The 17,996-nt window shown below is 42.0% G+C and overlaps 19 non-coding genes across 19 annotated transcripts; all 19 read right to left on the reverse strand.

Annotated features, from left to right (window-relative positions):
* Positions 1-807: 807 nt before the first annotated feature.
* On the reverse strand, positions 808-880 carry trnaf-gaa (transfer RNA phenylalanine (anticodon GAA)). The gene has a single exon. It is a non-coding gene; the product is annotated as a tRNA-Phe (tRNA).
* An 82-nt stretch (positions 881-962) lies between these two features.
* Positions 963-1,036, reverse strand: trnai-aau (transfer RNA isoleucine (anticodon AAU)). Its single transcript has one exon. It is a non-coding gene; the product is annotated as a tRNA-Ile (tRNA).
* Positions 1,037-1,482: 446 nt separating this feature from the next.
* On the reverse strand, positions 1,483-1,555 carry trnaf-gaa (transfer RNA phenylalanine (anticodon GAA)). The gene has a single exon. It is a non-coding gene; the product is annotated as a tRNA-Phe (tRNA).
* Positions 1,556-1,637: 82 nt separating this feature from the next.
* trnai-aau (transfer RNA isoleucine (anticodon AAU)) lies at positions 1,638-1,711 on the reverse strand. The gene has a single exon. It is a non-coding gene; the product is annotated as a tRNA-Ile (tRNA).
* Positions 1,712-2,298: 587 nt separating this feature from the next.
* On the reverse strand, positions 2,299-2,372 carry trnai-aau (transfer RNA isoleucine (anticodon AAU)). The gene has a single exon. It is a non-coding gene; the product is annotated as a tRNA-Ile (tRNA).
* Positions 2,373-3,252: 880 nt separating this feature from the next.
* trnaf-gaa (transfer RNA phenylalanine (anticodon GAA)) lies at positions 3,253-3,325 on the reverse strand. The gene has a single exon. It is a non-coding gene; the product is annotated as a tRNA-Phe (tRNA).
* Positions 3,326-3,407: 82 nt separating this feature from the next.
* Positions 3,408-3,481, reverse strand: trnai-aau (transfer RNA isoleucine (anticodon AAU)). Its single transcript has one exon. It is a non-coding gene; the product is annotated as a tRNA-Ile (tRNA).
* A 446-nt stretch (positions 3,482-3,927) lies between these two features.
* trnaf-gaa (transfer RNA phenylalanine (anticodon GAA)) lies at positions 3,928-4,000 on the reverse strand. Its single transcript has one exon. It is a non-coding gene; the product is annotated as a tRNA-Phe (tRNA).
* An 82-nt stretch (positions 4,001-4,082) lies between these two features.
* Positions 4,083-4,156, reverse strand: trnai-aau (transfer RNA isoleucine (anticodon AAU)). Its single transcript has one exon. It is a non-coding gene; the product is annotated as a tRNA-Ile (tRNA).
* A 1,968-nt stretch (positions 4,157-6,124) lies between these two features.
* On the reverse strand, positions 6,125-6,197 carry trnaf-gaa (transfer RNA phenylalanine (anticodon GAA)). Its single transcript has one exon. It is a non-coding gene; the product is annotated as a tRNA-Phe (tRNA).
* Positions 6,198-6,279: 82 nt separating this feature from the next.
* trnai-aau (transfer RNA isoleucine (anticodon AAU)) lies at positions 6,280-6,353 on the reverse strand. Its single transcript has one exon. It is a non-coding gene; the product is annotated as a tRNA-Ile (tRNA).
* A 612-nt stretch (positions 6,354-6,965) lies between these two features.
* On the reverse strand, positions 6,966-7,039 carry trnai-aau (transfer RNA isoleucine (anticodon AAU)). Its single transcript has one exon. It is a non-coding gene; the product is annotated as a tRNA-Ile (tRNA).
* An 880-nt stretch (positions 7,040-7,919) lies between these two features.
* Positions 7,920-7,992, reverse strand: trnaf-gaa (transfer RNA phenylalanine (anticodon GAA)). The gene has a single exon. It is a non-coding gene; the product is annotated as a tRNA-Phe (tRNA).
* Positions 7,993-8,074: 82 nt separating this feature from the next.
* trnai-aau (transfer RNA isoleucine (anticodon AAU)) lies at positions 8,075-8,148 on the reverse strand. Its single transcript has one exon. It is a non-coding gene; the product is annotated as a tRNA-Ile (tRNA).
* Positions 8,149-9,162: 1,014 nt separating this feature from the next.
* Positions 9,163-9,236, reverse strand: trnai-aau (transfer RNA isoleucine (anticodon AAU)). Its single transcript has one exon. It is a non-coding gene; the product is annotated as a tRNA-Ile (tRNA).
* Positions 9,237-10,116: 880 nt separating this feature from the next.
* On the reverse strand, positions 10,117-10,189 carry trnaf-gaa (transfer RNA phenylalanine (anticodon GAA)). The gene has a single exon. It is a non-coding gene; the product is annotated as a tRNA-Phe (tRNA).
* An 82-nt stretch (positions 10,190-10,271) lies between these two features.
* On the reverse strand, positions 10,272-10,345 carry trnai-aau (transfer RNA isoleucine (anticodon AAU)). The gene has a single exon. It is a non-coding gene; the product is annotated as a tRNA-Ile (tRNA).
* Positions 10,346-11,367: 1,022 nt separating this feature from the next.
* On the reverse strand, positions 11,368-11,441 carry trnai-aau (transfer RNA isoleucine (anticodon AAU)). Its single transcript has one exon. It is a non-coding gene; the product is annotated as a tRNA-Ile (tRNA).
* A 1,008-nt stretch (positions 11,442-12,449) lies between these two features.
* trnai-aau (transfer RNA isoleucine (anticodon AAU)) lies at positions 12,450-12,523 on the reverse strand. The gene has a single exon. It is a non-coding gene; the product is annotated as a tRNA-Ile (tRNA).
* Between the last annotated feature and the right edge of the window lie 5,473 nt (positions 12,524-17,996).

The following is a 17,996-nucleotide window of genomic DNA, read 5'->3' on the forward strand; positions in this document are numbered from 1 at the left end:
CAACAGCATAGCCTGACAAGACTGGACCCTCTAGGTTGCTTCTTGCGGAAATTCCAAACGTCTGGGGAATTAGCTCAAATGCTTTGCATGCGTGAGGTAGTGGGATCGATGCCTGCATTCTCCAAAAGCAAATTCTTTCATGGATCCAAGAAAACTCCAGTTCACACTTCATGCAGCCTTGTCTTACGACAACCTACTGTCATGTAAACAATGACAAGAAACTGTCATGTAACAATGACAAGAAACTCTCATGTAACACTGATGTCACAATGTCAGATGAAAAAGAAAGACATTACTTACTTTCAGAGGAGCAGCGTATCACACACTCTAACCAACTGAGCTAACCGGCCGCTGGCTACAGAGCACAATTGTTGAGATGCACCGAGCCTCTGTAAGTGCTGGAGCACAAACTAACAAGTCCACCAACAGCATAGCCTGACAAGACTGGACACTCTTGGTTGCTCCTTGTGGCAATTCCAAACAGCTGGGGAATTTGATCAATTGGTATTGTGTTTGCTTAGCATGCTATAGTTAGTGGGATCGATTCCCGCAATCCCCAAAAACAATTTTTGTTGTGAATCCAAGAAAGCTCCAGTTCACACTTCATGCAGCCTTGTCTTACGACAACCTACTGTCATGTAACAATGACAAGCAACTTTCCTGTAACACTGATGTCAAAATGTCAGATGAAAAAGCAAGAAATCACTTACTTTCAGAGGAGCAGCGTAGCACACACCATTGAGGCCCACAAACAAAGCTGTGGATAGTTTCCTTGAAGCCAGAGCATGAAGATAGAACAAATACAAATGCCGAAACCAGGGATCGAACCAGGGACCTTTAGATCTTCAGTCTAACGCTCTCCCAACTGAGCTATTTCGGCAATTCACTAATTTTAATTCTGTGGCACCCTTGACAATTCACATGCATGTGACTCACAATTTTGACACTCAAAATGTACATCATAGCCAGTACGGGGATCGAACCCATGACCTTGGCGTTATTAGCACCACACTCTAACCAACTGAGCTAACCGGCCATTTGCTATTTTGCCCAATTGTTGAAATGCACCGAGTCTCTGCAAGTGCTGGCACGTAAACAAACAAGTCCACCAACAGCATAGCCTGACAAGACTGGACCCTCTAGGTTGCTTCTTGCGGAAATTCCAAACGGCTGGGGAATTAGCTCAAATGCTTTGCATGCGTGAGGTAGTGGGATCGATGCCTGCATTCTCCAAAAGCAAATTCTTTCATGGATCCAAGAAAACTCCAGTTCACACTTCATGCAGCCTTGTCTTACGACAACCTACTGTCATGTAAACAATGACAAGAAACTTTCCTGTAACACTGATGTCAAAATGTCAGATGAAAAAGCAAGAAATTACTTACTTTCAGAGGAGCAGAGTAGCACACACCATTGAGGCCCACAAACAAAGCTGTGGATAGTTTCCTTGAAGCCAGAGCATGAAGAAAGAACAAATACAAATGCCGAAACCCGGGATCGAACCAGGGACCTTTAGATCTTCAGTCTAACGCTCTCCCAACTGAGCTATTTCGGCAATTCACAAATTTTAATTCTGTGGCACCCTTGACAATTCACATGCATGTGACTCACAATTTTGACACTCAAAATGTACATCATAGCCAGTACGGGGATCGAACCCATGACCTTGGCGTTATTAGCAACACACTCTAACCAACTGAGCTAACCGGCCATTTGCTATTTTGCTCAATTGTTGAAATGCACCGAGCCTCTGCAAGTGCTGGCACGTAAACAAACAAGTCCACCAACAGCATAGCCTGACAAGACTGGACCCTCTAGGTTGCTTCTTGCGGAAATTCCAAACGGCTGGGGAATTAGCTCAAATGCTTTGCATGCGTGAGGTAGTGGGATCGATGCCTGCATTCTCCAAAAGCAAATTCTTTCATGGATCCAAGAAAACTCCAGTTCACACTTCATGCAGCCTTGTCGTACGACAACCTACTGTCATGTAAACAATGACAAGAAACTTTCCTGTAACACTGATGTCAAAATGTCAGATGAAAAAGCAAGAAATTACTTACTTTCAGAGGAGCAGAGTAGCACACACCATTGAGGCCCACAAACAAAGCTGTGGATAGTTTCCTTGAAGCCAGAGCATGAAGAAAGAACAAATACAAATGCCGAAACCGAACCAGGGACCTTTAGATCTTCAGTCTAACGCTCTCCCAACTGAGCTATTTCAGCAATTCACTATTTTTAATTCTGTGGCACCCTTGGCATGCATGTGACTCACAATTTTGACACTCAAAATGTACATCATAGCCAGTACGGGGATCGAACCCATGACCTTGGCGTTATTAGCACCACACTCTAACCAACTGAGCTAACCAGCCATTTGCCATTTTGCTCAATTGTGGCAATGCACCGAGCCTCTGCAAGTGCTGGCACGTAAACAAACAAGTCCACCAACAGCATAGCCTGACGAGACTGGACCCTCTAGGTTGCTTCTTGCGGAAATTCCAAACGTCTGGGGAATTAGCTCAAATGCTTTGCATGCGTGAGGTAGTGGGATCGATGCCTGCATTCTCCAAAAGCAAATTCTTTCATGGATCCAAGAAAACTCCAGTTCACACTTCATGCAGCCTTGTCTTACGACAACCTACTGTCATGTAAACAATGACAAGAAACTGTCATGTAACAATGACAAGAAACTCTCATGTAACACTGATGTCACAATGTCAGATGAAAAAGAAAGACATTACTTACTTTCAGAGGAGCAGCGTATCACACACTCTAACCAACTGAGCTAACCGGCCGCTGGCTACAGAGCACAATTGTTGAGATGCACCGAGCCTCTGTAAGTGCTGGAGCACAAACTAACAAGTCCACCAACAGCATAGCCTGACAAGACTGGACACTCTTGGTTGCTCCTTGTGGCAATTCCAAACAGCTGGGGAATTTGATCAATTGGTATTGTGTTTGCTTAGCATGCTATAGTTAGTGGGATCGATTCCCGCAATCCCCAAAAACAATTTTTGTTGTGGATCCAAGAAAGCTCCAGTTCACACTTCATGCAGCCTTGTCTTACGACAACCTACTGTCATGTAACAATGACAAGCAACTTTCCTGTAACACTGATGTCAAAATGTCAGATGAAAAAGCAAGAAATCACTTACTTTCAGAGGAGCAGCGTAGCACACACCATTGAGGCCCACAAACAAAGCTTTGGATAGTTTCCTTGAAGCCAGAGCATGAAGAAAGAACAAATACAAATGCTGAAACCCGGGATCGAACCAGGGACCTTTAGATCTTCAGTCTAACGCTCTCCCAACTGAGCTATTTCGGCAATTCACAAATTTTAATTCTGTGGCACCCTTGACAATTCACATGCATGTGACTCACAATTTTGACACTCAAAATGTACATCATAGCCAGTACGGGGATCGAACCCATGACCTTGGCGTTATTAGCACCACACTCTAACCAACTGAGCTAACCAGCCATTTGCCATTTTGCTCAATTGTGGCAATGCACCGAGCCTCTGCAAGTGCTGGCACGTAAACAAACAAGTCCACCAACAGCATAGCCTGACGAGACTGGACCCTCTAGGTTGCTTCTTGCGGAAATTCCAAACGGCTGGGGAATTAGCTCAAATGCTTTGCATGCGTGAGGTAGTGGGATCGATGCCTGCATTCTCCAAAAGCAAATTCTTTCATGGATCCAAGAAAACTCCAGTTCACACTTCATGCAGCCTTGTCTTACGACAACCTACTGTCATGTAAACAATGACAAGAAACTTTCCTGTAACACTGATGTCAAAATGTCAGATGAAAAAGCAAGAAATTACTTACTTTCAGAGGAGCAGAGTAGCACACACCATTGAGGCCCACAAACAAAGCTGTGGATAGTTTCCTTGAAGCCAGAGCATGAAGAAAGAACAAATACAAATGCCGAAACCCGGGATCGAACCAGGGACCTTTAGATCTTCAGTCTAACGCTCTCCCAACTGAGCTATTTCGGCAATTCACAAATTTTAATTCTGTGGCACCCTTGACAATTCACATGCATGTGACTCACAATTTTGACACTCAAAATGTACATCATAGCCAGTACGGGGATCGAACCCATGACCTTGGCGTTATTAGCACCACACTCTAACCAACTGAGCTAACCAGCCATTTGCCATTTTGCTCAATTGTGGCAATGCACCGAGCCTCTGCAAGTGCTGGCACATAAACAAACAAGTCCACCAACAGCATAGCCTGACAAGACTGGACCCTCTAGGTTGCTTCTTGCGGAAATTCCAAACGGCTGGGGAATTAGCTCAAATGCTTTGCATGCATGAGGTAGTGGGATCGATGCCTGCATTCTCCAAAAGCAAATTCTTTCAAGGATTCAAGAAAACTCCAGTTCACACTTCATGCAGCCTTGTCTTATGACAACCTACTGTCATGTAAACAATGACAAGAAACTGTCATGTAACAATGACAAGAAACTCTCATGTAACACTGATGTCACAATGTCAGATGAAAAAGAAAGACATTACTTACTTTCAGAGGAGCAGCGTATCACACTCTCTAACCAACTGAGCTAACCGGCCGCTGGCTACAGAGCACAATTGTTGAGATGCACCGAGCCTCTGCAAGTGCTGGAGCACAAACTAACAAGTCCACCAACAGCATAGCCTGACAAGACTGGACACTCTTGGTTGCTCCTTGTGGCAATTCCAAACAGCTGGGGAATTTGATCAATTGGTATTGTGTTTGCTTAGCATGCGTGGGATCGATTCCCGCAATCCCCAAAAACATTTTTTTTTGTGGATCCAAGAAAGCCCCACTTCACACTTCATGCAGCCTTGTCTTACGACAACCTACTGTCATGTAACAATGACAAGCAACTTTCCTGTAACACTGATGTCAAAATGTCAGATGAAAAAGCAAGAAATTACTTACTTTCAGAGGAGCAGCGTAGCACACACCATTGAGGCCCACAAAAAAAGCTGTGGATAGTTTCCTTGAAGCCAGAGCATGAAGAAAGAACAAATACAAATGCCGAAACAGGGACCTTTAGATCTTCAGTCTAACGCTCTCCCAACTGAGCTATTTCGGCAATTCACTAATTTTAATTCTGTGGCACCCTTGACAATTCACATGCATGTGACTCACAATTTTGACACTCAAAATGTACAACATAGCAAGTACTGGGATCGAACCCATGACCTTGGCGTTATTAGCACCACACTCTAACCAACTGAGCTAACCAGCCATTTGCTATTTTGCTCAATTGTGGCAATGCACCGAGCCTCTGCAAGTGCTGGCACGTAAACAAACAAGTCCACCAACAGCATAGCCTGACGAGACTGGACCCCCTAGGTTGCTTCTTGCGGAAATTCCAAACGGCTGGGGAATTAGCTCAAATGCTTTGCATGCGTGAGGTAGTGGGATCGATGCCTGCATTCTCCAAAAGCAAATTCTTTCATGGATCCAAGAAAACTCCAGTTCACACTTCATGCAGCCTTGTCTTACGACAACCTACTGTCATGTAAACAATGACAAGAAACTGTCATGTAACAATGACAAGAAACTCTCATGTAACACTGATGTCACAATGTCAGATGAAAAAGAAAGACATTACTTACTTTCAGAGGAGCAGCGTATCACACACTCTAACCAACTGAGCTAACCGGCCGCTGGCTACAGAGCACAATTGTTGAGATGCACCGAGCCTCTGTAAGTGCTGGAGCACAAACTAACAAGTCCACCAACAGCATAGCCTGACAAGACTGGACACTCTTGGTTGCTCCTTGTGGCAATTCCAAACAGCTGGGGAATTTGATCAATTGGTATTGTGTTTGCTTAGCATGCTATAGTTAGTGGGATCGATTCCCGCAATCCCCAAAAACAATTTTTGTTGTGGATCCAAGAAAGCTCCAGTTCACACTTCATGCAGCCTTGTCTTACGACAACCTACTGTCATGTAACAATGACAAGCAACTTTCCTGTAACACTGATGTCAAAATGTCAGATGAAAAAGCAAGAAATCACTTACTTTCAGAGGAGCAGCGTAGCACACATCATTGAGGCCCACAAACAAAGCTGTGGATAGTTTCCTTGAAGCCAGAGCATGAAGATAGAACAAATACAAATGCCGAAACCAGGGATCGAACCAGGGACCTTTAGATCTTCAGTCTAACGCTCTCCCAACTGAGCTATTTCGGCATTTCACTAATTTTAATTCTGTGGCACCCTTGACAATTCACATGCATGTGACTCACAATTTTGACACTCAAAATATACATCATAGCCAGTACGGGGATCGAACCCATGACCTTGGCGTTATTAGCACCACACTCTAACCAACTGAGCTAACCAGCCATTTGCCATTTTGCTCAATTGTGGCAATGCACCGAGCCTCTGCAAGTGCTGGCACGTAAACAAACAAGTCCAACAACAGCATAGCCTGACGAGACTGGACCCTCTAGGTTGCTTCTTGCGGAAATTCCAAACGTCTGGGGAATTAGCTCAAATGCTTTGCATGCGTGAGGTAGTGGGATCGATGCCTGCATTCTCCAAAAGCAAATTCTTTCATGGATCCAAGAAAACTCCAGTTCACACTTCATGCAGCCTTGTCTTACGACAACCTACTGTCATGTAAACAATGACAAGAAACTGTCATGTAACAATGACAAGAAACTCTCATGTAACACTGATGTCAAAATGTCAGATGAAAAAGCAAGAAATTACTTACTTTCAGAGGAGCAGTGTAGCACACACCATTGAGGCCCACAAAAAAAGCTGTGGATAGTTTCCTTGAAGCCAGAGCATGAAGAAAGAACAAATACAAATGCCGAAACAGGGACCTTTAGATCTTCAGTCTAACGCTCTCCCAACTGAGCTATTTCGGCAATTCACTAATTTTAATTCTGTGGCACCCTTGACAATTCACATGCATGTGACTCACAATTTTGACACTCAAAATGTACATCATAGCCAGTACGGGGATCGAACCCATGACCTTGGCGTTATTAGCACCACACTCTAACCAACTGAGCTAACCAGCCATTTGCTATTTTGCTCAATTGTGGCAATGCACCGAGCCTCTGCAAGTGCTGGCACGTAAACAAACAAGTCCACCAACAGCATAGCCTGACGAGACTGGACCCCCTAGGTTGCTTCTTGCGGAAATTCCAAACGGCTGGGGAATTAGCTCAAATGCTTTGCATGCGTGAGGTAGTGGGATCGATGCCTGCATTCTCCAAAAGCAAATTCTTTCATGGATCCAAGAAAACTCCAGTTCACACTTCATGCAGCCTTGTCTTACGACAACCTACTGTCATGTAAACAATGACAAGAAACTGTCATGTAACAATGACAAGAAACTCTCATGTAACACTGATGTCACAATGTCAGATGAAAAAGAAAGACATTACTTACTTTCAGAGGAGCAGCGTATCACACACTCTAACCAACTGAGCTAACCGGCCGCTGGCTACAGAGCACAATTGTTGAGATGCACCGAGCCTCTGTAAGTGCTGGAGCACAAACTAACAAGTCCACCAACAGCATAGCCTGACAAGACTGGACACTCTTGGTTGCTCCTTGTGGCAATTCCAAACAGCTGGGGAATTTGATCAATTGGTATTGTGTTTGCTTAGCATGCTATAGTTAGTGGGATCGATTCCCGCAATCCCCAAAAACAATTTTTGTTGTGGATCCAAGAAAGCTCCAGTTCACACTTCATGCAGCCTTGTCTTACGACAACCTACTGTCATGTAACAATGACAAGCAACTTTCCTGTAACTCTGATGTCAAAATGTCAGATGAAAAAGCAGGAAATCACTTACTTTCAGAGGAGCAGCGTAGCACACACCATTGAGGCCCACAAACAAAGCTGTGGATAGTTTCCTTGAAGCCAGAGCATGAAGATAGAACAAATACAAATGCCGAAACCAGGGATCGAACCAGGGACCTTTAGATCTTCAGTCTAACGCTCTCCCAACTGAGCTATTTCGGCATTTCACTAATTTTAATTCTGTGGCACCCTTGACAATTCACATGCATGTGACTCACAATTTTGACACTCAAAATGTACATCATAGCCAGTACGGGGATCGAACCCATGACCTTGGCGTTATTAGCACCACACTCTAACCAACTGAGCTAACCAGCCATTTGCCATTTTGCTCAATTGTGGCAATGCACCAAGCCTCTGCAACTGCTGGCACGTAAACAAACAAGTCCAACAACAGCATAGCCTGACGAGACTGGACCCTCTAGGTTGCTTCTTGCGGAAATTCCAAACGTCTGGGGAATTAGCTCAAATGCTTTGCATGCGTGAGGTAGTGGGATCGATGCCTGCATTCTCCAAAAGCAAATTCTTTCATGGATCCAAGAAAACTCCAGTTCACACTTCATGCAGCCTTGTCTTACGACAACCTACTGTCATGTAAACAATGACAAGAAACTGTCATGTAACAATGACAAGAAACTCTCATGTAACACTGATGTCACAATGTCAGATGAAAAAGAAAGACATTACTTACTTTCAGAGGAGCAGCGTATCACACACTCTAACCAACTGAGCTAACCGGCCGCTGGCTACAGAGCACAATTGTTGAGATGCACCGAGCCTCTGTAAGTGCTGGAGCACAAACTAACAAGTCCACCAACAGCATAGCCTGACAAGACTGGACACTCTTGGTTGCTCCTTGTGGCAATTCCAAACAGCTGGGGAATTTGATCAATTGGTATTGTGTTTGCTTAGCATGCGTGGGATCGATTCCCGCAATCCCCAAAAACATTTTTTTTTGTGGATCCAAGAAAGCCCCACTTCACACTTCATGCAGCCTTGTCTTACGACAACCTACTGTCATGTAACAATGACAAGCAACTTTCCTGTAACACTGATGTCAAAATGTCAGATGAAGAAGCAAGAAATTACTTACTTTCAGAGGAGCAGCGTAGCACACACCATTGAGGCCCACAAACAAAGCTGTGGATAGTTTCCTTGAAGCCAGAGCATGAAGAAAGAACAAATACAAATGCCGAAACAGGGACCTTTAGATCTTCAGTCTAACGCTCTCCCAACTGAGCTATTTCGGCAATTCACTAATTTTAATTCTGTGGCACCCTTGACAATTCACATGCATGTGACTCACAATTTTGACACTCAAAATGTACATCATAGCCAGTACGGGGATCGAACCCATGACCTTGGCGTTATTAGCACCACACACTAACCAACTGAGCTAACCAGCCATTTGCTATTTTGCTCAATTGTGGCAATGCACCGAGCGTCTGCAAGTGCTGGCATGTAAACAAACAAGTCCACCAACAGCATAGCCTGACGAGACTGGACCCCCTAGGTTGCTTCTTGCGGAAATTCCAAACGGCTGGGGAATTAGCTCAAATGCTTTGCATGCGTGAGGTAGTGGGATCGATGCCTGCATTCTCCAAAAGCAAATTCTTTCATGGATCCAAGAAAACTCCAGTTCACACTTCATGCAGCCTTGTCTTACGACAACCTACTGTCATGTAAACAATGACAAGAAACTGTCATGTAACAATGACAAGAAACTCTCATGTAACACTGATGTCACAATGTCAGATGAAAAAGAAAGACATTACTTACTTTCAGAGGAGCAGCGTATCACACACTCTAACCAACTGAGCTAACCGGCCGCTGGCTACAGAGCACAATTGTTGAGATGCACCGAGCCTCTGTAAGTGCTGGAGCACAAACTAACAAGTCCACCAACAGCATAGCCTGACAAGACTGGACACTCTTGGTTGCTCCTTGTGGCAATTCCAAACAGCTGGGGAATTTGATCAATTGGTATTGTGTTTGCTTAGCATGCTATAGTTAGTGGGATCGATTCCCGCAATCCCCAAAAACAATTTTTGTTGTGGATCCAAGAAAGCTCCAGTTCACACTTCATGCAGCCTTGTCTTACGACAACCTACTGTCATGTAACAATGACAAGCAACTTTCCTGTAACACTGATGTCAAAATGTCAGATGAAAAAGCAAGAAATCACTTACTTTCAGAGGAGCAGCGTAGCACACACCATTGAGGCCCACAAACAAAGCTGTGGATAGTTTCCTTGAAGCCAGAGCATGAAGATAGAGCAAATACAAATGCCGAAACCAGGGATCGAACCAGGGACCTTTGGATCTTCAGTCTAACGCTCTCCCAACTGAGCTATTTCGGCATTTCACCAATTTTAATTCAATTTAATCCTTGACAATTCACATGCATGTGACTCACAATTTTGACACTCAAAATGTACATCATAGCCAGTACGGGGATCGAACCCATGACCTTGGCGTTATTAGCACCACACTCTAAACAACTGAGCTAACCGGCCATTTGCTATTTTGCTCAATTGTTGAAATGCACCGAGCCTCTGCAAGTGCTGGCACATAAACAAACAAGTCCACCAACAGCATAGCCTGACAAGACTGGACCCTCTAGGTTGCTTCTTGCGGAAATTCCAAACGGCTGGGGAATTAGCTCAAATGCTTTGCATGCATGAGGTAGTGGGATCGATGCCTGCATTCTCCAAAAGCAAATTCTTTCATGGATTCAAGAAAACTCCAGTTCACACTTCATGCAGCCTTGTCTTATGACAACCTACTGTCATGTAAACAATGACAAGAAACTGTCATGTAACAATGACAAGAAACTCTCATGTAACACTGATGTCACAATGTCAGATGAAAAAGAAAGACATTACTTACTTTCAGAGGAGCAGCGTATCACACACTCTAACCAACTGAGCTAACCGGCCGCTGGCTACAGAGCACAATTGTTGAGATGCACCGAGCCTCTGCAAGTGCTGGAGCACAAACTAACAAGTCCACCAACAGCATAGCCTGACAAGACTGGACACTCTTGGTTGCTCCTTGTGGCAATTCCAAACAGCTGGGGAATTTGATCAATTGGTATTGTGTTTGCTTAGCATGCTATAGTTAGTGGGATCGATTCCCGCAATCCCCAAAAACAATTTTTGTTGTGAATCCAAGAAAGCCCCACTTCACACTTCATGCAGCCTTGTCTTACGACAACCTACTGTCATGTAACAATGACAAGCAACTTTCCTGTAACACTGATGTCAAAATGTCAGATGAAAAAGCAAGAAATTACTTACTTTCAGAGGAGCAGCGTAGCACACACCATTGAGGCCCACAAAAAAAGCTGTGGATAGTTTCCTTGAAGCCAGAGCATGAAGAAAGAACAAATACAAATGCCAAAACAGGGACCTTTAGATCTTCAGTCTAACGCTCTCCCAACTGAGCTATTTCGGCAATTCACTAATTTTAATTCTGTGGCACCCTTGACAATTCACATGCATGTGACTCACAATTTTGACACTCAAAATGTACATCATACCCAGTACAGGGATCGAACCCATGACCATGGCGTTATTAGCACCACACTCTAACCAACTGAGCTAACCAGCCATTTGCTATTTTGCTCAATTGTGGCAATGCACCGAGCCTCTGCAAGTGCTGGCACATAAACAAACAAGTCCACCAACAGCATAGCCTGACGAGACTGGACCCCCTAGGTTGCTTCTTGCGGAAATTCCAAACGGCTGGGGAATTAGCTCAAATGCTTTGCATGCGTGAGGTAGTGGGATCGATGCCTGCATTCTCCAAAAGCAAATTCTTTCATGGATCCAAGAAAACTCCAGTTCACACTTCATGCAGCCTTGTCTTACGACAACCTACTGTCATGTAAACAATGACAAGAAACTGTCATGTAACAATGACAAGAAACTCTCATGTAACACTGATGTCACAATGTCAGATGAAAAAGAAAGACATTACTTACTTTCAGAGGAGCAGCGTATCACACACTCTAACCAACTGAGCTAACCGGCCGCTGGCTACAGAGCACAATTGTTGAGATGCACCGAGCCTCTGCAAGTGCTGGAGCACAAACTACAAGTCCACCAACAGCATAGCCTGACAAGACTGGACACTCTTGGTTGCTCCTTGTGGCAATTCCAAACAGCTGGGGAATTTGATCAATTGGTATTGTGTTTGCTTAGCATGCGTGGGATCGATTCCCGCAATCCCCAAAAACATTTTTTTTTGTGGATCCAAGAAAGCCCCACTTCACACTTCATGCAGCCTTGTCTTACGACAACCTACTGTCATGTAACAATGACAAGAAACTCTCATGTAACAGTGATGTCAAAATGTCAGATGAAAAAGCAAGATATTACTTACAGAGGAGCAGCGTAGCACACACAATTGAGGCCCACAAACAAAGCTGTGGATAGTTTCCTTGAAGCCAGAACATATACAAATGCCGAAACCCAGGATCAAACCAGGGACCTTTAGATCTTCAGTCTAACGCTCTCCCAACTGAGCTATTTCGGAAATTCACTATTTTAATTCTGTGGCACCCTTGACAATTCACATGCATGTGACTCACAATTTTGACACTCAAAATGTACATCATAGCCAGTACGGGGATCGAACCCATGACCTTGGCGTTATTAGCACCATACTCTAACCAACTGAGCTAACCGGCCATTTGCTATTTTGCTCAATTGTTGAAATGCACCGAGCCTCTGCAAGTGCTGGCACGTAAACAAACAAGTCCACCAACAGCATAGCCTGACAAGACTGGACCCTCTAGGTTGCTTCTTGCGGAAATTCCAAACGGCTGGGGAATTAGCTCAAATGCTTTGCATGTGTGAGGTAGTGGGATCGATGCCTGCATTCTCCAAAAGCAAATTCTTTCATGGATCCAAGAAAGCTCCAGTTCACACTTCATGCAGCCTTGTCTTACGACAACCTACTGTCATGTAACAATGACAAGCAATTTTCCTGTAACACTGATGTCAAAATGTCAGATGAAAAAGCAAGAAATTACTTACTTTCAGAGGAGCAGCGTAGCACACACAATTGAGGCCCACAAACAAAGCTGTGGATAATTTCCTTGAAGCCAGAGCATAAAGAAAGAACAAATACAAATGCCAAAACCTCGGATCTGACCAGGGACCTTGAGATCTTCATTCTAATGCTCTCCCAAATGAGCTATTTCGGCAATTCACCAAACTTAATTCTGTGGCACCCTTTACAATTCACATGCATGTGACTCACAATTTTGACACTCAAAATGTACATCATAGCCAGTACAGGGATCGAACCCACGAACTTGGCGTTATTAGCACCACATTCTAACAAACTGAGCTAACCTGCCACTAGCTATTGCATGCAATTTTTGAGATACCCAAATTCCTTCTTAGTCTTACAGCGTATCTGGCATGACTAAGAACAAAATTCATCAAATTAAAATTAAAAACTTTGCTTTTCCCAGTTAAACCAAAAAGAAACAACCTCCTCCACTCAACCCCAGCAACAATCTCTTCTCCCCAATGTTGTACTAAAATCCCCTTTAAAAACTTATGAAACTCTTCTAATCTACTACATTCAACAAAAAGGTGCATAAAATTTTCCACCCCCGTACCACAAATATCACCTTCTCTTTTAACATCTCTATTTATTTGATGTAAAACCACGTTCGTAAATATCCTATTATGTTTCAATTTAAAATCATTGTCTTCACATTCTATAGAATTATATTTTACATTTACATTCTTCCATATTGATTTCACATCTATATTTGCAAACACCCTAGACCACACTTTTTCCGAAGCAGGAGTTTTTATCTCTCTTAAAATACATTTTTCATAAACCTTTTTAACTTTCAAACCTGACAAATCATACTTCTTCCCATTACTTTCATAATATAAAACCGGTAAACCCTTAGCTCTTGTAGCCACCTCTTTATTTATTAACACACCCCACTCCCCAGGAAGACATCCTAATATTCTCTTATACATGTTCTCCACAGTAGTTCTACTTATTTCATAATTTTCTTCATCCACATGATCAAATATTGCCTGACATGGAAGGAACCCCGGAATGACCTCATATAAAATGTCCCCAATCTGTCTCATCCCAGCCCTCATAAAATATTTACAAAACAACATCTTGGGATTTCAAAAAATTGGCTGATTTAAAATATTGTCTAAAATGGTACACTCATAATAAATATTTGGTAAAAACTCCCCCCAAGCCTCAAACACTTCTCCATAAAACAAAGGTATATTATCTAACATTTCCTTTTTCATACACATCAATAAACCATTGTCCCCCATCCTCCCAACCTCCTGCAAATACTCCTTAAAAAATATTTTCCATCCATAATCTAATTCACCATATAAATATTTACGTACCATTTTGACTCTAATTGCTTTTTTCCTCACATTTAAATCCACCAACTTCAAACCCCCCTCCTCATAACCTGCAATCAAAGTTTTAAAATACATTTTCGCACCTTTCCCATCCCATAAAAAATCAACTAAAATCTTATTTATTTCCGATAAAACCCATTCTGGTACATCTAAAACATTCATGACATGAATAAAAATTGACATCAGCAAGGAATTTACAACAATTACTTTCCCTTTTAATTTCAAAGACCTCCTCCTCCACATATTTACCACCTTTCTAACTTTATTTATTACACCACTCCATGTCAGATCCCTAGCTTCCTGTTCCTTCACCCCTAAAAACACACCTAACACCTTAAAATAATCATTTACCATTTTAAAAGGAAAAATCCCCTCATTAATCTTCCCAACATACATTATTACTGACTTCTCCATATTCACTTTTGCTCCTGAGGCTTGCTCATATACTTTAAAACACTCCATCACCCTTTTAACACTTCCCTCATCTCTAACTGTTATTGTGGTATCGTCTGCATATTGATGAATTAAACTAAAACCTCCTTGCGGAGTCTCTACACAATTTATAAAATTATCTTTTTTAAGAAGGTATGCCGCTAAGGGTTCTACCGATAAAACATACAATAATGCTGATAAAGGGCACCCCTGTCTCACCGATCTCTCAAGAATAAAATAATCTGTTAAAACCCCATTACATTTTACTCTACTTTTTGCCTTTCTATATAATAATTTTATCCATCCTATTATTCTGTTTCCAAACCCATATTTTTCCAGTACCCTAAACATAAAATCATGTTCCACCCTGTCAAAAGCCTTATTAAAATCTATACTTAAAACAATTCCCCCTCTCTTATCGCTATTCATTTTATTTATCACATCTCTAAGTGTAATAATAGTATCAGCTATGTCTCTTCCAGGCACACTATAATTTTGTGTAGGTGCTATAATATCATTTAAAACCATCTTCATTCTATTTGCCAATATCTTAGCTAAAATCTTATAATCTGAGTTTAATAAACTAATTGGCCTATAATTCTCCAATTTTAATTTGCTCCCCTTATTTTTATATAAAATCGATATCAGCCCTGTCACCATGGAGTCTGAAACAGTATTATTATCTTCCATATATTGATACACTTCCATTAAAATCGGTGCTAAAAAACTTTCATACATTTTATAAAACTCTGCAATTAGTCCATCTACTCCAGGACTTTTATTTATTTGTAAACCCTTAATTGCATCTTTCACTTCATCCACTGTTATCTTCCTATCACATCTTTGCTTATCCTCAACACCAATTTGCACATCCACACTACCTAAAATCTCCTTTACACTCCCCTCATCCACCTCCCCTTTCTTAAATAAATCCTTATAAAAATTCTGTACGGTTTCTAATATCTCAACATAATCATTTACCACTTCACCCTTTACATTTTCTATCTCACTAATATATGATTTCGTCTGTTTAGTTTTCTCTAAACCAAGAAAAAAAGACGTACATTTCTCCCCTTCCAACACATACTTTGCCCTACTTCTAATAGATGCCCCCTTACACTTATCTATTTCACATTTGCTCAATTGTGCCTTTAAATCTAAAAACCTTTCAATATTATAAATAGGATCTATATCACATTTCCTCATTTCTTCATTCAATTTTTCTCTTAAAAAATGTTATTCTCTTGTCATCCTACTCCTCTTCTTCCTTGCATATCTAATACTAAAACCTTTAATTTTTTTCTTTACATTTTCCCACCACTGGCACTTATCATTCCCTTTTTGCTTATCCTCCATTTCATGTTCTATCAAAGATTTAAGCTGTATTCCATATTCTTCATCACCTAGATACCCTGCATTCATGCACCATATTCCTCCCCCTTTCCTTTCCTTATCTAACCCCACCGAAAATGTTAACCCAGCATGATCACTAAAAGTTGTAAAAATATAATTAATATCCTTCATAAAATTCCTTAACCCTTCATTTACTAAAACCAGATCTATCCGTGTCTGTTTCAACTCCCCTAAAACCACCTGCCTTCTAGAAAAACCTCTCTTATTCGGGTTCTCGTCTCTCCATATATCAATCAGACTGTTTTCACACATAATCTTCCTTAAAACCCCTCTCGATACGTCACTTCTAAAAATAGCTCCCATTGACATATCTAATCTATTCATTTTAACATTAAAATCCCCAACTAAAATCTATCTCATTATTCGGCGCATAAATATTTATAATCCTAAAAACCCTATTCATATATTCAAAATCCAAAATTTAAATCCTCCCATTATTATCATTGTATATCTTCTTCACATTTTCTACTACATCCTTCCTTAATAAAATTGCAACCCCACTTGAATTCCCTCTGCCATTGTTTACATAAATAAAATCCCTCCATATTTTTTTTACTTCTAAAACACAAACATTATCCCAGTGTGTTTCTTGAATACATAAAATATCTGAATTCTTCATTTGGACTATTCTATTAAATTTTCCCATTGTTCTCAAACCATTTGCATTTATTGACATTATATTGACCATTCTAATAAATAATAAAATAATAAAAAATAATTTCATTATCCTCTACCTGTTATCCAGTTTCTTTCTTCTTCCACCCTTTCTCTCCCCCTCTTCCCACCGCTTTCCTCTTCCTGTATCCTTCCCTCGTTCTTTCCATCATTTGCCCATCATCCGTGTCCGATATCTCCTCCAAGTCCATGTAATCCAGCCAACTCCCACTCTTGGCATCCACCTCCGTTGTGCTCCCCGTATTCATCTCCACTTCTGGTATAGTCGTTGTGCTCCCCGTGCTCATCGCCGTCTCTGGTATTGTCATCAACTCCATAACACCCTCCATTTCTTCACCCCCCAAACTACTTGTTAGTGCTATGCTTTCCCCCAAAACCTGTGAGTCCCCTGTGCTTCCCCCCAGTCCACTCCCCCCCTCCTCCTGAAAACTCCCTCTTCTTATTTCTGAGTCCATACTGCTCCCAATTTCATTTATCTTCTGGTCCTTCTTCCTTCTTCCTTCCTCCGTCTCTCCACCTTCCACCATGTCCTCTCCTCCATCTTCTTCTCCTTCTTGCGACAATACCACTGCTTCCTCGAATATTGTTTGACTCCCCTCTTCAGCCCCAACCTCTCCACAATTGCACTCCGCCAATCTCTTTCTGCATCCACCACAAAAAATTCCTTTCCTTCTCTCCATCACATTCTCTCGCATAGTGTCCTTGATTGCCACACTTAAAACACTTAAATTCCGGGCAGTCTTTTACTATGTGCCCGGGTTGGATACACATACGGCACACTCTGACCTGTTTGTCATGAATGACCCTGAAATATTCTGCTCCCTCCAACGTCTCAATTCTTGTAGAATAAGGTAATGTCACTTTTTCTGTGAACTTGACCTTGCAGAAACGTGTCCCGTCAACCACCTCCGTTCCTGGCCAAACTCTCCGAGACAGCCGTCACTCCCCAGCTACTCAGCTTGCTCAGTATCACACCATCTTCTACGTAAACTGGGAGATTCATAAAAGACACCACCAATTCCTTCACATTAATATCTCTCGCCAGAATCCTTGTGTCCTTTATTCGCAATCCATCCATTACCCGTTCTTTTCCTCTTTCATTTCTCATCGTAATTTCGTACTTCTTTTCTCCTTTCATTCGGCATCCCACCACCTCTCCACACACCTCCTTAATTGCTCTTAGTAGTTCCATTGTCATCACTTTATCTTCTCCTTCCAACTT

The sequence above is a fragment of the Oncorhynchus mykiss genome, chromosome 20, assembly GCF_057628025.1.
Source record: "Oncorhynchus mykiss isolate SJ-2025 chromosome 20, ASM5762802v1, whole genome shotgun sequence".
NCBI lineage: Eukaryota > Metazoa > Chordata > Actinopteri > Salmoniformes > Salmonidae > Oncorhynchus > Oncorhynchus mykiss.